Source organism: Triplophysa dalaica, chromosome 13 (genome assembly GCF_015846415.1).
Source record: "Triplophysa dalaica isolate WHDGS20190420 chromosome 13, ASM1584641v1, whole genome shotgun sequence".
Classification (NCBI taxonomy): Eukaryota; Metazoa; Chordata; class Actinopteri; order Cypriniformes; family Nemacheilidae; genus Triplophysa; species Triplophysa dalaica.
The window spans coordinates 20,610,010-20,630,708 of NC_079554.1; positions in this window are offsets into that span (position 1 = coordinate 20,610,010).

Sequence of the window (20,699 nt, forward strand, 5' to 3'; positions counted from 1 at the left end):
CATGGAACATGATCTTTACTTGATATCCTATGATTTTTGACATAAGCTTGCTTATTGATTTATGTCGGTTAGATCATATGTTGTATTAATGGTCTTATGGATTGTTGTTATATGTATTGTCTAAGGCACCTTGAAGTAAAATAATAAAAATAATAATAATGAGATCATTTTGACCAATACAACGTATTTTTGTCTTACTAAAATGTTCCGGTGCTACTTAAGACTGGTTTTGTGATGCAGGGTCACATATAACTATTAACGACAATTTATTTATTCAATCAAGAAGATATATACTTCAGAAATGTTAACATTTTCCAAATAACAGGGAAGATTGTTTTGAGCACTAAAGATATGAGGGTCTTGCTGTATAGATGCAGCATGTCTGGAAACTAAACAAATCAACAACAACAAAATACAAAGCTACAACTCAAATGATGGAGAAATGTCTGAATGTAACATTAAGGTGCAGAAGGACAGTGGATGTAATGCAGCAGATACTGCAGATCATCCGTGTTTCATAAGGTTTCAAAATAACTGTGATTATCTCAAATAATTGCGATGACGTTAAATAATTGCAATGAGAGGATTATTTAATAATTGTGATAGCCCTATACGAAGGCACAATTTTCAAAACATGCATGCAATTTGCATTCTGTGCTTGTTGAGTTCAAATTGCATGCGTGATAGTAAATGCCTTTTACTTCATGAATATGTTATTCCACAGCTCTAACCGAAAAGGAAGAATGAAATAGAGTTATATCCTCATGAAGCTCCGTGTCCAACCATTATGCAGAGACAGAAACCTCAGTTGCTCTGGGATTTACTTTCATTGTTCGGTGTCTTTGTGGAGATCCTCAGCTGATTGGTTGTTGGATTGGACTTTGAACCAGTGCACAATTTGACATTCTTGGTGATCAATAGAGAACTAATGGGTGCTGGGCCGACGGGGTGTTCCAGAGGCTTTGGGTCTCATTTATAGATGCATTTGTGCATCAGAGCGATGCTGAAACAGATTAACAGAAGTTAAAAGGACTTCAGGAAAGGAACGTCACTCATGTAATTACAGTGTGGACTAATGACAGCTGTATGGTTGTATGATCACAACCCAACACCAAAATCTAAACATTAATTGGCTGCCAACTTCATCCCTGTAAAGAAAATAGCAGTAGGTTGTACAGTATGATGGTATTGCTTTGATGCATGCAATTATTCAGGTCAGAGTATACCAAAAATATATTAATATCTTTCCAAATTATATCAACACAGTATCAAAATATATGAATAAGCAGTATACCGTTTAAAAAAACATTTTTGCATAACATTTATAATGTTAAAAAACATGGACTGTACTAATTGTACAACATACAAACTGACTTAGTTTTGCTTAATATCTGTTAAAAAAAAAGAGAATTGTTTGCCGTTTCTATTTTGGTTATGATAAGTTTACTACCTTTTAAGCTTTTTTACTACTGGCCAATTCCATTAAAAAGTCAACCTTACCATGAAATAGAAAGTTTTTACCAAAGGTTTTTACTACAGTGATAGCACAGATATCAACTTTTGGAGGTTTAAATACCCATGTGAGGTCTCTTTTAAGTTTTTAAAGCAATTGTTTTATTTTTAGTGCTTGATTTTTCATATTTCTTATAAATACGCACAAATAGAAATAAAGTAACTATTTTGTGATCTATGAAGAGGCATCGCTTCTCCATTTGGTATTTTTGCTTCTGGTTTGTGCATTTTAATTCACAGTAATCATACAAAGTTTATCATCTATCATAAATTTAAACTGGACTTTAGACTGATGTTTTTCTGATGTTTAAACTCTTTCAACAAGGGTTTAGTAGAATATAAAAAGATGTTCAGTATGTTGGTGAAAAAAACATTCTCTGAGCGTTTATATGTCACATCCATAATGCTGGAATTGTCCTGCTCATAAGATGAAAAGGGGAAAGAAAACTGATTATTGGTGCAACTTTGGCACATTATTTATATTTTTTAGTAATATGTTGTATAAATAATATTCTGTCATTTACATCTTCAGCATTTTAACGCCAATAATATCTAATATTAAGTATATCACCAGCCCTATACCCAATAATAAATCTTTCAGAAAGATGTATACGAATGATTTGGATTAATTTTACGTCACATATAGTACATGACAATGAAAATACAATGAAATTGCGAACAGTATAATATTTCACCTAATCTTGATCATTTCAGCAACAACATTTGATATCTTCATCTGTTTGTATGTGAGGGCATGTTTCATGCTTGTTTTTGTTTGATGTATAAACCATAAATCTAGATCCAGTTACATCCCTGAAGATTAAAAATATCTTGTGGAGCTTCAAGCATACGTATCTGATCCGTCAAAGTCCTCATAGATATTTTCCATCTTTTTTTCTTCTTCTTTTTTTTTGAGTGGCACGCAGATGTTTGTAGATTATTTAGACCTTTCACGCTGCACTTTTATAAACAAGTCAGGCTGCACGGATTTTGAACAAAAATATCTATTAATACATTAAAATCTCAAATTCTTCATACGGCAGACACTGAAAAAGAATTCAGTCTAGAAGAAACGGCTAGTTTTCCTTTCAAATTAAAGTGGCATCACGCTGTGTGACTGTAGCCTGTGGATGCTTTTCTCTTTTCTGGAATCTGATGAAAGAGAAAAGAACTTTTTAAATACTTCCTCAAATGTCAACGCTGTCTGTGTGTTTGATGTCTTTTATGCATGAGGAGGACGGAAAGCAGTTGCAGGAGTCTGTATTGCCGTCAGTGCGATTGCTTCAGAGTCGAGTAAAAGACTTACAGACTCTTAGAGAGATGATGTCACATACCTAGAACAGTTGAGATGAGAACAATCAAGAATTATAAACGAGCACGTAAACCAAACATCTGCACGGACGCAATACCAGAGTACTGCTGTTTTTTTTGGATTTTTTGATAAATATATATATAAATGATAAAGTACCATGCTTTTCCAAATAGAGTTTTCCCTTTGCTGCATGCTTAATGGATGATTATAATTAACCTGAAATATTTATCTGTGTTCTAAATCAGGAAGTGACATCATTAAATAGAAACCTTCTGTAGATTAATGTTCTGAGGTAGTAATGCACAGGGACTTACACAACAAGCTTTGCATTCGATAATCAAACAGATTTTTAAAGACGCCGTACCACTAAGTAATCTGTTATGTGAGAAAAATCCTGCGTCAATTCCGAACATTCCCTGTTTTTGTAGTGGTTTATACACATTAATGTCATTTCGTTTGGTAAGATTGTACAATCTTTTTTTTCTTTTCTGTTTTTGTGACTCACTTATTTGTGCTGTTTGTTTACAACTAGACCTTTGGTAGTTGATGTAAGACCTTTGGTACACTCATTAAATCCACACCTTGTGTTACAGCTTATCAATTTTAATGCAGTTTGGAGCACTCGATGTGTGTTTATATGATTCTGAAAATAACAAGATTTTAGGAGAAGTGTTGGTGTGAATGTGGTCTGGACGATACTGCGGTAAATGTGGTGTGCTGCACACCGAATCTTATGAATCATTCTTTTCTTAGTGTGTAGAAACATCATCTGCTTCTCCAGACTTCATTATCTCAGAGGGCTTTCGTGTCAGCAGAGGTCTCATCTGCAGTCACCTATTCCTTTCTATTGCTAGGTGAAGTAATACATATTTCTGTAAGGACTGTAGTCAATAATGGGTTTAATAAAAATGATGATGTGTTTTGTATCTTTCCTGTAGCTCAGTGGTAAGAGTACTGCTTTAACAACTCAAGGTTGTGGGTTTGATCCCAGGGGATTGCACATACTTAGAAACAAATGTAGGATAATGTAATGTAAGTCGTTTTGGATAAAACCGTCTGCCAAATGCATAAATGTAATGTAAATGTATCTGTCTATCTTTCATGTGTCTTCTATTGGAAGGGGAAATATTAACATGTACCAAGACTACCAATAGAGAGCAGTATTGCTCAATGATGAAGTAGCAAAAATATTCCTACGCAAATACACATCATAATAGTGACACCTCTATCTTCTATACATACATAAATACATCAAATGAGATTTCATGAAGGGTTGATCTATTGAAAAAGACTTTAATTTAAACTAGAATTGTGATTTTAATAACTGTGATTATATGTTTTTATTGATATTTATTAGGAATGTATATATATATATATATATATATATATATATATATATAAAGAAAAGAGGACAGGATAGACATTGTAAAGTTGTACATCATTGCAATATTCAAAAATTGTTCACTAAACCCTATACTTTTTTCCAAGTCTTCATTTGTCTTTTTAAATATCGCTATGGATATTGTATCGTAGTATTACACAGAGGCATTACTGTACCGTACCGTGAGATTGATATTGTTGATATTGTTACATCCCTAATATTTATATTTATTGATATTTATTTAATGCCAGTATCTGGTTGACAGAAATCGCAACAATATTTACAAACTATCTCCCTCTCTCTGCCTCCTAACACTCATATTTTGAGTTTGATTCATTGACCAGAATAATAGAGAACACAAAATAAAAAAAGATCAAATTGACTGATAGCAATATTGATTTAAATTCAGTTAATATAGTATTAAACTCAGTTATTGTCAATTCTTCTGGCCAGTGTTGGGTGTAACCTTTTACTAAGTAATTAGTTATGATAATTGCATCACTTTTCCCATAAAAAGTAAAGTAAGGGATTACACTTGTTTTTTGTCATTTAATTACAGTTACTTCTGATGCCTATTAAACGAAATACTGTGAGTAATAAATGTGTGTGCAATAGTGAATTGAAATCAAAATTCAAAGACTTAACTCATGCTTTAATGTATATTTCTCACATTTGTAATACTTTGGTCACAAATACTTCTTTTTGTAGTTTTATATTATTCATTTGAATGAATTAAAAGACACGTTTCATGTCTTTCCTTGAATCACTTAACTAATCAGGTCGATGCAGGATTCAGAAACTTTGTGAGAATATTTTGCACAGTAATCTAAAACCACTATTGAATTATGTAATTATTAACTAGTAATAAATAACTTTTTCAGAATAACTTGCTCAACACTGCTCCTGGCAACAATAATCATATAGTGAAAATCTGTGTATTGAGACAGCCCTAATTTAGTGAGATATTTTAGTTTGAAAATATTACCATAAACAATGAAAAAGCAACAATTCACTATTGTGTAAATAAAGGCCCTTATGATAAAGCATATCATTATTCATGCGGCTGACACATACATTATATGCATGTCGTGGAAAACCTTGGGTTGAACATCATTCTCTGGCACATGTTGTTTTAAAACCCTTGCATTTGTGTGTTTGATGTATATGCCAAAGGCCACTACTCATTTATGTTTTCCAACACCAGCCGGTGGCAGTTCTGGGCAGACTTCTGTACTTACGGATTCTGTTGCGAAACTGTCCAGTCATGGAAAAGCGAAACCTTCAATCAGCATGTGCCCGTGAGAGTTAATGAAGGGGGAAAGATCCTTTGTCAAAGTTTTTAAGAGGAGACTGAGATTATGCTAAGTCTGTGGCTTGAAACCTTGTTGGTTTTTCCTCCGTTGAGTTTGGGTGGTCCAGCAAAAGTGCCGCTGGGTTCAATGTCTTGGCACAGGTGCCAAAGGGCTTGGATGACCGAAAACAGTCTCCACGATTGTGTAATGCAACTTAGCCCTCTAATTGTGGGTGCTTCAGCAATTCAATTACACTGGATATGCTTTTCAGAAGCTTTTGCCAGGGGGCCTGACTGGTAAGAAGTTTAAAGCGAGAGGAAAACGCTGAGGAGGTCCAACTTAACAGATAGAAGAAATGTTGTGTTTAACTATAAAATACTATAAAATATTTTAAATATCATAGTATACTACGGAATTAAAACTAAAGGATACATATAACACATTTGTAACTATGTGAATTATTTTGTGACACAAACCATCCAAATAAAATCAAAACTATGTTACATTCTAACGTCTAACATCCTTAAAGTAGTGAATTTGCAAAATCAAACTTGGAATTTGTAAACCAAAAACCTTTCTTAAAAAACATTTTTATTTATTTATTTAGGAATTTCTATCTTGGCCTCTTAAGTTCAATGATTAATTCCAAAAATAAATTTATTACATTTCTTCCCTATTTTTCTATTAAAAGTTGTCACAATTATATTTTTTAAACATAAATTATTATACAAGTCTAACATAAATTATTATATTAATTATTGTAATGTATAATTATATATTATAATATTATGTCTATCAAGTAGTAAATAAATCATCTCTTGTCGTTTCATAAAGGTTGCGTTCACAAGCCAGGTACATGTATAAATCCAGAGGTATTGAATTTCCATGAAATAAAACCACCGAATGGTCCTTCTCACTGCGTAAGATAGATAAAAGTGATCATTAGGACTACTTACCTGACCATGTCTCTGAAATTGCTGTGAAATTGGGTCTATTTGCGAGACCAAATGATCGGTAATTGCATTTCCTGTTTGCCTTTGAATCCTGACACACTTACATAGCAAACAGAGCCAGCGGTGTCGAACACTGAGCGTGACAGATCTGTGGCCCGATACCTGATTTTTATGACACTTGTTATGATGTTTTCCACAATTGCTAGTATTAGGGGTGGTCCCCCAATAGACATCCCAAAGTCAACATGTGGAAATTGTGTTTTATTTGAATCACCAGCCTGATCTCACAGGAGTTTATGTAGTTTATGTTCATGGTTATAATGGCCAAAAAAGTACAATAACAATATTATTTCAATATCTAAAACAAAACTATATTAAAAATGAATTTGATGTTTATTTTGTTTTCTTTTTTTTGGACAATGAATCACACTCAAAATATGAGTATTGGAGGTTGAGACAAAGTTTGTAGCCATTGTGGCTCTTAAAGCAAAACGTTAAGTAAGCTTACTAAACAATAACATAAAAAAACAACATAAAAAAACATTTTGTGGCCCAAACTTATCTTCTGGTAGAACTCTAGAATATTAATAACTTTTGAGTTTTAATTTAATTTAATACAAATAATTTACAGTAAAATATGAATATGAATAAAATCAAAATTAATAATCTAAAATAAATTGCTATATTAGAACAAAACGTCCCAATATTAGAAAAAAGCTATACTGAAGCCCCACCCCAAACCTTACCATCACCGATGAGAAAGAAGATCGTATTTAAACACATGAGATTGTATCGTATGAGTAAGTCACCACCTGAAATACTGTAGTTACAAATTTCCATAAACTTACACAAATTTAAAGACCGTTTTATTGGACACATGTGTGCCTGACCTCCAGTAAACTTCCGGTTTGTGTTTGGCTTATGCCTATAAATATAACTATTTATATGTTATTTCATTTATGCTTATATTAATTTGTATAAATAGTTTGCTGTATTAAATAAACAAATTGTTGAATTGGTCCTGTAGTTATGTCGCATTTAAACAAACCGGATGATACATTGACATCTAGCGGTTGAGCTTGGTATCGCTGTCTAAATTCTAAATATTGGAGAGACAAGTGTAGCCAAGTAACGGTTCTTCTCGGGTTCTTTTGATTGTTAACAGAATAATCTACAGGCGCTCTATTGTTTGTGAATGTATACCGGAAGTTCAGTTGGGATCACAAAAGAGCGCATGCGCAGTAACGTTGAGCTTGGTATCGCCAAGCTCATGTTGCTTATGTTGTTCAAATGAAACCGTATATAAGAAAACATCAGGGATTAGGATGTGTTTTCAGGCATGCTTTTGGATTCCTTATGCTAAAGCGTAGGCCCTGTCAAGACGTCTAGAGGAACGCGAGTATGATGGCAGCAATTAGAGGGAATGATTTCCGTTCAGACGTCCCTTATTTTATAAGAGGCCCTGTGAAAGAGATCTGCTGGGATCAGTTCTGGCACGATGCTGAAAGTTGCTGAGGTTTCAAAGCTCATAAAAAGTTGTCACTTTATTTCAAACGGCGACCGCACGGGCCTTACATCCTTCTGGAGAAGCCATCAAGAGCCGAGGTCTGCTGGTTATCGATGGGGGACGGAAGTGGTTAGAGGAAACTTTTATTTCTCTGTTGTCTTTCCAAATCATTAAGACTGTTTGACCCACAAGCCAGAGGATAATTACGGGGTTTCTTTTTCTTCGCCCGCTATGCTGAACGCGCCTGTCTGGCGTCACTTGTCAGTCTTCTGAGGCACTGAAGATTATTTATGAGTCCGGCGGTGCATACCTGATTAAACTATGATGCTTGCGAAGTAGCCAAGATGGGACCGTGAGGCCTGGAATAGCAAGCGTTGTGATATATTAATGGATAATTTCCCAAAGAATGGACATTTGGTCATTGTTTACTGTTTCCTTGCTTTCTCTTTTCCTCAGAATTCAAAAGATGAATTTTTGTGGTGTTGCTCACAATTCTTTATACACAAATAGTATAACAAATCATATACATACATTTTTTTGTCGTATTAATAAGCACAAAGTTTAATACTGAGGCAAATTAAGATAGTAAAAAAAATGGCAGGCCTCAAACGTTGCAGCAACAGTTTAAAGCTTTTTATTCCAACGTGACGTGTCCATTGGAACCAAAAAATATATTTTCCGAACTGTTTCGACAAAGCTGGAAGCACAAATTTCACATTACAATGTCACATTATACAGCGTTAATATTTGTTTGGATTGGAATGACTGGAATCGTTGTCTATCGGATGGGGTGTTCATACTTTTTGGCCGTACTGTGCATAGTAAAATTGTAAAACAGCAAACCTTTAATTCAACAAAATCATGCGATTGTAATCGACATTGGTAATATTTTCACATTTTAAATGTATGGATTGAATAACAGAGCTCGCTTGAAATCTGCAGAATGCTTGTTTCATGAGTTTATTGGTCTTGCAGTGAAGTTTTGGCGGGGTCTCTTTCATTGATCTGATTAGTTTGTTGGAATGAAACGCCGACCGAATTCAAGCGTTCTGCCGCCGCCAGAGCAGCGTGCCAGTCCGGTGGCGCTACATTGTGAAAGCAAAACAAAACACAAACCCAATTGAAGACATCTGGTCTGGCTCTGTCTCTGTACTGTACAGACTGTTACTGTACGCCTCTTATTCACAGCTTTAGACCAGGATCATAATCACACCAAAACATCATAATGTGTAAACGCACAGTACGAGACATTTGATCTCTCCTGCCTCGGGTAAACCATCAAAAGCATCGAGTAAGAATGACAATAGAGGAACCCAAAGGAGTCCAGCCGTGAAATATGTGTGTGTTAAATATCTGGGTTTCCTTTCAGAGGAACAGTAGACTTCAGTTAAAGTCAACCTCAAGTACTCCCACATAATGTACACACATCGGAACCATCGAAACTAACCGCTGAATTTATTAGAAACTTGCTTTATGAAAATGTTAAAGGGAGGCTCCTGCCAAAAATAAAAATTCTGCCATGAATTACTCCCCCAAAGTTGTTATCAACTTGTTTACATTTATTTGTTCAGTCGCACACAAAGAAAGATATTTGGAATAATGTTAGCAACTGACATTTCCAGGACATCATTGAGTAGAAAACAATTTAAAAAGTGTAAATAGTAGTCAAAGATGCCCTAGAACTGTTTGCCCTTCTAAATTCTTCAAAAGTCTCATTTTGCGTTCAACAGAACATAAAACACAATCATTTCCCCTACTGTGGTAGTCAATGATGTCCCAGAACTGTCAAAATTTTCCAAATATCATCCCTTGTGTTCATCAGGACAAAGAAATATAAAAAGGTTTGGAACAACCTGAGGGTGAGTAAATCACAACATGATTTTTATATTTGGGTGGAGTATCCCTTTAAATTTCCTATGTCAGGGTCAAAGGTTATCACAAAATCTTGAGTCTTCTTGAATTATAAAATCTTGTATTTATTTGCCCTCCGAATCTTCTTTTCCACGTATTAAAATTTGTTCAATGATACACGTGATGTGACATCTAACCTGGATTCACACAAACACCAGACGGTCAGGTTAAACATGAGGGTTGAATAAATGACGATTTTTTAATTTTGGGGTGAACTTTAATCCATAATCACTAACAGTTATATTTTATAGCAGTTACAGCTCGAGGGATGTCCGGAGGGCGTATTTAACAATACTTTCTCAGGTTCAGTTAAGCCTTCAAAATATTAGGCGTATGGTACAAAGTGGAGTTGTTTAAATTTTTAGTTTAACTATTATTTCTTTTACAAAAAAGGCAAACAGTGTATCAGGTCTACAGGTTTCATTTTCATACCCACAACATACTGTGAATGACTAGCCATGCCTGCTTAAATTCCTCTGAATTTTTATATTTTTTGATACATCTTTAACAATATATTTTAATAAAAAGCAAATACTTAAATTTTTCTAAAGCGGGAATTCACTTACAGTATCGTGGTTTTATGATTGAATGATGTGGTGTTGTTTACAAACACATTTCATATTGCTGCTGTCCTTTTGAACCTTCTTACCTGCATATTTCATGATTTTTATTTTTTGTCCTGAATCCCTCTTATCAGTCACCCTTTGTTTGTCACTGTGCTTTTCAAATATCCATCCAATTAAACGTATTTAAAAGTGCTTGCAAACTTTCTTAACACAGTATGTTATCATTTGTAAAGTACAGTGTTATTTTCCCCAGTTCCTGAACTGTGATTTCTGAGGTTTCAGAAGCGACAGCGACGATATGAAATATACCAGAAACACTCAAAGTCTCTATTTATTCTTCAATTCAAGTATAACAAAAACTTCATACCTAAACAGGGCGTTTAAAAATAGGCATATTGATTTCATTTAAATAGATTTTCTGAAAGCGGAGGAACTTTTTCTATGATAAACCACAAAATCTAAAACTAGAAAGCAATTAACATTTACGGTCATAGAAAAACAAGTGCACATTCACAAATAACGTAAAGGGGGTCTATAGCAAATTAAATGATTATAAGATTGTGCCGACCACGGTTTTCAGATGGAATTAAGATAAATCTCGCCTCAAATGAAACACTTATTATGACAGCTTTCCCCAGCATTTGTTCTAGTGGTTTATAGTGCCAAGACAATATCTTCAGGCACATTCAGAACACACCGGCCCCTAAGATGACTTTACACAGACTGTAATTGCTACATTATTGGCATTAAATGCAATATACACTCCACGTGTAAAATTAAAGAATCTCATTCTAGCAGGACTCTCAGTCCCTTTTGTTTTACTGTTGATCTTTAAAGTTTACAGTTTTGACAGGAGGAATGTGCGCATTTCATCATGTTTTTGACAGCCGGAGACTGCGCGAGAGGCGAAGGCTCCCGCTCCGTGTTTGGATTGGACGCCAGTGAATAACAGTGTATGTGGAAAGGAAATTAAAAATGCAGGGCTGTAATTTACAGGAGAGTGGAACTGATTTAACGCACCCAGTTCTCTACTCGGCAGTTTTTTTCGTGCCTCGTCTTCCAAGTCAAGCAAATGCGCAGCAGATGAGACGAGATGAGAGGTCACTGTGTGCTTGTGGCACAGAAGCTGCACCGGAAGCTGTGATGGAGCAGAAGGTAAATAAGTTACAGTATCAGATCCCAATGTTGCACATGATTTTCGTTTTATAGTCAGAATGCACATCATAAACACATCATCTGTACGATATCATTAAGCCCATTCCTATTGTGCGTGTGTGTATGTCTAATTCATGAATGTAATAAATATACGAGTGAAGCTATATCATGACATTTCAAATGTTTTAAAAATGTGTTACATAATCGAAGAAGTAAGTTTGATATAAGTCATGTTTGTTAATGTTTATAAAGTTAAGTTAATAAAGGTCATTTCTTTTGACAAAATACAGCATATTTTTACAATAATTGTATTTTTGTTATTTACATATATATATTGTATATACTGTTTTTAAAATACATGCTATACTCTCTATATATATATATTTAATATTTTATATAAATATTTTTATATTTAAAGATTTTTTTATTGAAATTTCACATATTCAAAACCATTGAAACAGTTTTTATCAAAAATAAAATATAAATCAAATCTATGTTATAATTTAGCACCTTCGGTGGAGTCAGATTTTTGGGGAAAAATACTATTTTGCTATTTCATAAAGCAACTTTTTTTGACCTGATGGAGTTTTTGGTCTCTTCTTGGATTTTTATGTAATATTTAGTTCAAGTAATTTATTTGAGAAAAGTTGTATTCAATACATTTTTATTATCTAATGAAGGTAAAAATGATATATTGTCAAATTTGTTTTGTCTACAAAAATAACTTATTTTAAGACATTTAAAAAAACTGTATTAGAGCAAACCTTTTTAGATTTAAAGATTTTTAAGATTCAAGTGATCTTAAACTTTTGAACGGTATCTAATATTTCTGTGAAGCAACTCATCCACATCGCTGCAACTCCTAACACAATCTCGGGAAAATATTCATCTTGAGCACAATGGTGATCTAAATATCGTCACAGTTGTATGCATGGACTCTTTGACCATGTGTGAGTCAGGTACGTGTTTCTAAACTTGAATACAGGCCACAACAATGAATGCTCATAGTGACACACCTGAACATCAACATACAGCCTTCATCATAAATCACCAAGAGATGGCGACATTGCACAAACATACATGTGTTTGACCCTCTTACTAAACATTTCCTCTTCCTAATGTCCTGTCCTCACTCTTCGCTCTGTTTTTAAAGTATTTGAAGATGAATTATGTGACAAGGAATCACGTCTGCGCAGGTCCGGCCGTCACACGGTTACGCAACGCTGCTTTACCAACGAAACTGGTTTGAAACTCCTTAATAGATATTCAATGTCTGCGGGACCAACAGAAGGTGAAGCGGACATGTCCATGACCACAAGGAGGTGAAACGAAAAAAAATCACAAAGTTAAAGTTTCAGGGCTGGCCGAGCGAGATGGATGAAGTGGCAGCTGAGATGTTTGCGCAGGACAAACACAAGTCGGGGGTTCGCTTCTAATGATTCTTAGACGTCGGGCCTACAGGGTCGCGCCAGAGGAATTTTCCTAAAAACACAGACTCCGAGCGAGCCCACGATAGACAGGAAAAGAGCGAACAGTCAAGTCGGGACCCTCCAGAGAGCAGTGAAGTTTTTTTTCCAGCAGGGTTTGGCGTGTTCTCCTGGCGCCGGCATGGGTGTTAGCTGACGAGAGCTCGGCGTTCCCGGTTGATGTTGCGAGCGCTCGTGTTTTCGCTGAGGGGAGGCTGAGGTTTGCAGGATGCTGACCCCGTTTGCGAGTCTAGAGTCACAGAAGATGACACATTTTGTTGATGTGGATGGGAGAGGAGCTGAGGTCTAATACTTTGTGTCTTAGCACCGTATGATATTAAATCCTCATAAATGTGAAAGTGAAATCCCGCAGCTTGTTAGATTTCCTGCTGCTCAACTGAGAGCTCTGATCAGCTTCACCACATTTCCCCACAAGTGCCATTTCAATATATTAAAAACACATAAGCTCTAATAGACGAGTGGAGGATATAGACGAACTTTAAATCAATCAATAACATTTCTGCAAATGTACTGAGCTATTAGCGTCAGAGCTTCTAGCGTTGTAGTTGAGACTGCAAAAAATATTATTGGAGTATTGCAAATGTGCATATCACAATGGTTTGCAATAACTCTACAAAAAATGCTGGCTTGCTTTCAACCCAGCCGTGGTTCGAAAGTGACAAACCCAACCATTGGGTTGTTTCAACCCGAATTGTTTTAACCCATTGTTGGGTCGAAAAGAAACCTTTTCTCGTTTCATTTGACCCAGCAGCTGGATTTGTCCTTTTTTGACCCTGCCCTGAGCTGAAGACAACCAAGCGTGAACTGAATGATTTGAATACATCACAAAAGTTAGAGTTTTCAATTGATGCAGACAGCAGAGGTCCTGGCGAGACAGAGAAGCCGATGTTGATTTTCCCAGAAAAACATAGTAAACATATACACTGTGTCGGTTACTGTATATAACAAAAGAAATCAAGCTTCAATTGATATACTTTGCTTCTCTATCTGCATCTCTGTTTGAAGCATCACATGATTTTATAAGTGTTGAAAATGTCAGGAATCTCCGAGGAGACAAGGCAGGAGAACCCAAGTGCAGGCAGACAAGGTGGTACAGGGGTTTGAACACGAATTTATTTATAATTAACAAGACAAAAACAGGCAAAACAAAAACCCTCAGTGGGGAAAACAGGATAAACAATATTTTAACAAGGACAAGAACACTGACTAACTAAACTAAAAGAAAACAAACACTCAGAACTTCAAAAACTAAACTAGACTTACTACACACGGGAAACAGGAAACAGGAACAACAGCTTAACATGGACAGGCAATAGAACAGGTATCAAACGCACAGCACAAATACAATGCAGGGCAAACGCAATGAATCGCACAAGACAATGAAACAAGAGGACTCTTATAGGGAGACAATGACAGGATAATTAATAGGGGACAGGTGAAACAGATGAAACACTAAGGGGAAGCTAATGACACGAAACACAGACGAGACTCGGGGAGAGTATGGAAGCCCAAAAGGTCCAAAATCTCTCTCCCCACATGAAACAGGGAATTCTGCACTGGTTCTGTCCCAAGACCAAGAATAAGCCAAACAAGATAGGCAGAACCGTGACAGAACCCCCGCCTTAAGGAGCGACATCCTGACGCTCCTCAAGGAGACCCACAGGACAAGACAGACTGAGACATAGACAAGACTAAACAAAACATGGAAAACAAAATCAGTGGCAGACAGGCAAGAATCAATAGGGGATTAGGGTGACTTAATAAAAATAACAAACAAGGGAGGGGGGGTGGGGGCAAACAAGACATGGGAAGTCCAAAAGGGGGAGGGCTGGGTGGGAAAGTCCTTGCCCTGGGGGACGCACCAGAGCGCGGAGCCCCAGGGGGCTTGACAGGGCTTGGCGCCGGTCGGAAGATCGGCAGGACAGTTCTTGACGCCGGCTGATGGGCCGGCAGGACAGGGCTTGACTTCGGCGGCGGCGGCGGCTGGGCGGCCGGGCTTGACGGCGGCGGCTGGGCGGCCGGGCTTGACGGCGGCGGCTGGGCGGCCGGGCTTGACGGCGGCGGCTGGGCGGCCGGGCTTGACGGCGGCGGCTGGGCGGCCGGGCTTGACGGCGGCGGCTGGGCGGCCGGGCTTGACGGCGGCGGCTGGGCGGCCGGGCTTGACGGCGGCGGCTGGGCGGCCGGGCTTGACGGCGGCGGCTGGGCGGCCGGGCTTGACGGCGGCGGCTGGGCAGCGCTCTCTGACGGCGGCTGGGCAGCGCTCTCTGACGGCGGCTGGACAGCGCTCTCTGACGGCGGCGGTCTCTGCTGGACCGGGCTTGGTTCCGGCTCCTGGGAGGAATCTGCGGCCGGGCTGGACGCTCGGACCGTCCCCTCCCCACGGCGCCCCCCAAAAAAATATTTGGGGTTTGACACCACCGGACTCGGGACCACCGGACTCGGGACCACCGGACTCGGGACCACCGGACTCGGGACCACCGGACTCGGGACCACCGGACTCGGGACCACCGGACTCGGGACCACCGGACTCGGGACCACCGGACTCGGGACCACCGGACTCGGGACCACCGGACTCGGGACCACCGGACTCGGGACCACCGGACTCGGGACCACCGGACTCGGGACCACCGGACTCGGGACCACCGGACTCGGGACCACCCCACTACCCAGGGCTCGAGCCGCCCTCCGGAGTTTCTTCTTGACCCGCTTGCGACTGGATCTGGTGGATACAGTGGCTACAGGAGGTGAGGAGGGGAACGGTGTGGCTCTCCCCAAGGTGAGGGCACCCAACACAAGGTCCTCCGGAATGGACCCCCACCCAGAACGAGAGGAGGTTGGATGACAGCTGGGAGAGCAGCTCTTATCGAACTGCTCTCGAAGCTGCAGCCGTTCTACCAACTGTGGGAACGGCTGATAAACCAACTCCTCCCGTTCAGAAAAAGATGGTGGGTTGTCCATCCCGGCCATGAGGTAGGCGCTCACCAGCACCTCGGGGACAGATGCTCTCCTGGCCTCAACCTCCCGAGCATAGACCTGCAGAGGTCTATGGCACTGGGCCGGAAAAGGACCACCTCCAGCGTGTGATTGGGAGGCGATGGCCTCCCACCAAACAGGGTTGGAGGTGCATGACCAACGGTCAGTGGTCATGGCTGCTGTCTGCTGGGTTCTGTTAAGGCGATTCATTCTGTCAGGAATCTCCGAGGAGACAAGGCAGGAGAACCCAAGTGCAGGCAGACAAGGTGGTACAGGGGTTTGAACACGAATTTATTTATAATTAACAAGACAAAAACAGGCAAAACAAAAACCCTCAGTGGGGAAAACAGGATAAACAATATTTTAACAAGGACAAGAACACTGACTAACTAAACTAAAAGAAAACAAACACTCAGAACTTCAAAAACTAAACTAGACTTACTACACACGGGAAACAGGAAACAGGAACAACAGCTTAACATGGACAGGCAATAGAACAGGTATCAAACGCACAGCACAAATACAATGCAGGGCAAACGCAATGAATCGCACAAGACAATGAAACAAGAGGACTCTTATAGGGAGACAATGACAGGATAATTAATAGGGGACAGGTGAAACAGATGAAACACTAAGGGGAAGCTAATGACACGAAATGGCGGGAAACACAGACGAGACTCGGGGAGAGTATGGAAGCCCAAAAGGTCCAAAATCTCTCTCCCCACATGAAACAGGGAATTCTGCACTGGTTCTGTCCCAAGACCAAGAATAAGCCAAACAAGATAGGCAGAACCGTGACAGAAAAGATGCAATATTTTCATGTAAAATCCGATACGACCACTTATAGATGGTTTCATCGGACACAGGCCCAAGTTAACTTCCACTCCGTGTTTGGTTACAATATAACAATTTATTTTATATTAAAATTAATTCATATTAATATTTTATTTAGGGCTTCTCGATTATGAATATCAAAATCGCAATTATTTTGGTTGAGATCCTGATTATTTAACACGATTACAGATTACCTTCTAAAACAACATAGAAATATTTAAAAAACTTGGCTTTTAAACTGTGAATTCAACCTAAAATAAATGGAAAGAAATATCGCAGCTGAACCACTGGTACTCCATACAAAGCAGTTACATACTCTTGGCAGAGGTCTTCCGGAAGTTTGGGCCACACAATGTTTGTTTATGTTGTTGCCGCTTAAACCATCAGCTAATCATTATCATATAAGCTTTTGCAAATCGTGGTAAGGAGACTTTTTTTAACCCTCATTTTTTATGTAATTTTTTGCCTTCATAAATTTTATAGTGATAGGAAAGTGGAGAGAGAGAAAGTTACTGGATGAGAGAGAGAGGAGTAGGAGCCGGGCCTCGAACTGAAGATCTGTTGCACAACATGCCTTAAAAAAAAAGGTTTATTTGTCCACAAAATAGTTAAAATAGCTTTAAATTTACAAACTTTGAGCATCATTATATTGAATATCACATTATTAAGCATATGAGCGGATATCACATTTTTTAACAAAATGCGGCTCTAATAGGCATAAATCAAACCGCATACGTCTTTTAACAGTAATATCATGCGTGATCCACATACAATAGAGAGAGAATGATATAAAAATCAAGACTTTTTACTCATGCATGATTGATTGATCATTTTAATATGGTTTTCTAGCAACTGCGCATTGAAGAACCGTAGATGGAGGGATTGAGAAGGCATTTTTTCAGCAGTTTTCTGGGTTTGTGATTGACAGGTCTTAACAGAATAAAGGCACTTGGGTGTACAGTGCTGTACCTGGATTTCATTTAGCTCTCTCCAAACACTGGCCACAGCTGTTTGTTTTTACTATTGAATCGCGGGACGCGCTCTGACTTTTCATTTCAACAGAGAAAAAAGATCTAATCTACACCTGGCTCAAAACAAAGAGAACAGACGGAGTGTCCCAAACCTTGTACCATCCCAGTCCTTTCGTCTCATTCAAGTGACTGTGTGGGACTTTGATCTTCACATGGTAAGCGTTGTGTGGCAGGTTCACGGCGGGGTGATCGCCGAGTCGCTAGAAAGCAAGAAAATGAGAAGTATACACCATTGAAAATATGTATTTGAAGTTTGAACACATTGTTTTGATATAGGAAGACAATGTGGACTTGTTGAATGTGGGCTTACAGAACTACTGTCTTGGGATGCTCATGGTTTTTAAATTAGTTCAAGAAGCGAAGCGCCGCGGCAACAGGTTCCAGTCTGTTTAAGGCAAATAAACCAATAAAGTAAATATAAATGAATAAAAATAAATGATGTGGTGAAAATGTAGATGCAGAATCGAAACGTGTGGGGTTGAATAAGCGTGACAGTGCATGCATGGACAATTTATGCTGGTGTATACAGTGGAGTCCAAAAGTCTGAGACTGGATTGAAAATCAGGGGTTTGAAATCTGATTTAAACCCTGTGATAAACAAAGTTGGAGGATTTTGTGTACGTTTAAACGTAAATGAGATGAAAATGTTCAACATTGTGACTCAACTTGAATGAGAAATATTTATAATTCTGCGTTGTATCCAGGTCCCCAGTCACATGTTGGGCATCGACCGTGTTAAAGGTCTAATGCATGATTTTTTGGAGGATCTATTGACAGAAATGCAATATGATATACATACATAACTATGTCATTAGAGGTGTATAAAGACCTTTCATACTGAAGCGTTCTGTTATTATCATCTTAGAATGAGCTATTTCTATCTAAATACACCGCGGGTCCCCTTACATGGAATTCAACATCTTGTTTCTACAGTAGCTCTGAACAGACAAACTGCTCTACAGAGTGTGTTTTTCGTAAATGAGTTTTGTCCTTTGGGAAAGAAGCAAAAAATGAAGACCAATTTGTCCTGCGTGCTTCGACGGGGAGGAGTGGAATGAGCCGTTGGTTGCAATTCGCAACCTCACCACTGGATGCCGCTAAATTTCATACACCGGACCTTAAAGGGGTCACATGGCCCGAACACGTGTTTTTCTGTGTCTTTAGGGGGTTATAAGTTGCATGAAACGCCTTGCGTGTCCACACCCCCACAAATCCACGTCAATTTGTGGTATGATCCGCCCAAATGTATACAGAATTAAGGTGGGCGTACCTGTCAGTACAATTGCTTTGGAACCTGATGTTTCAAATATTTTAAGAGACGCTACATTTCCATCACACGCTTACAGTATTCGACAAATCACAACGCACTGGTTAACTGGCCAATTATAGCACACCTCGTGTTTCAGAGAAGTGGGTCAAAGAGGAGACACAAACATGCACAGTATTTGGAAAATACAGCGTTTTTTAACTTTAAATCGTGTATACACATTACATTCCATCTAAAACAAACGATAAAATTAGTTTTAGCCGTGTCATATGACCCCTTTAAACCCTTCATATGCAATATGAGATCTCTGCCATCACATTTAAAATATAAAGAAATTCTACAATTCATGCAGAATTTTTAATTTACATTTAAATGTATGCATTTGACACACACTTGTATCCAAAGTGACGTATAGGGCATTGATATTGAGATAAGCTGTATAGAAATTAGAACTTGTTAACGTTGATAAAAAACGTCTCTATTGCAGTCTCAGACGTCTGGACTTTACTTAGTAGACATAAAAATCTAAATATGTAGACCGCAGATATTAGATATGCAGTATGTTCACAACTTTCTTTCAAAGCCCCTCAGGTCTGGAGCCATGTGACAACAACCAAGCTGATAAATTCACCCGTCATCCGCCGAAAACACATCAAATCTCTGATGGTATGAATAAACATTCCTGTTTACTCAGGGGCTGTCCCGGCAACTCGCCGCTCGCGAGACTTTTAATCCGTCCTTGTGCATTTTTACACATCCATAAATATCTGAGTACGCTGAGCGGAGCAGCCTAACAAGGACCAAGCAAAACAAGCCCAGGGTAACCGAGATACAGAGACTGTGTGTTCTTCTTAAGCAGAGGAGGAATTCGATTGCTATACATTCATTAAGTCGCGGCCCACCGGCTTCTTTCGACTGACAGGTTGGAATGGTCACCGGAGGGCCGTGTGATTTTGTGCCAAGCGCGCGTGTGTGTGTTATACGAGTGATTTATGGAGCTCTCAATATGTGAGGGGGTTGTATTCAAAGGCGTGTATTTTTAAGCTTTGGTGCACATATGTGAACCTCTTAAGGCATCATTTATCCTTTATCGCAGTTATGTTGATAACATCCTCCGGAGCACATGAGGAAACATCGGTGTGGATTCTGGCACCCGTCAGCCTCAAACGGTACGACACAGGGCAAGACACATAAATAAAAGCTCAATGTTTAGGTCTCGGCCAGACTGCTTTTATTCTTTTATAATACCAGGATGTTAAACAGGAAGTAATAGCACAGTGTATTGAATGGTTTCCTTCCTGTACAGACTGTGCTCTTGTTTGGGACGTCCCATGACACGCCGAGAGACTTTCAGCCATGTGTCCTGTTGCCGTCTGGATGGAGTGCATATTTGATTCAAATTAATAATGAAAGTTGCATTAATAAAACTGAATTCTAAAAAATATCTGTAAAATTAGTGCACAATATACTGTATTAATATAAAGGAATTTTTTTGGTATTCATTTTTTACATTAGTTT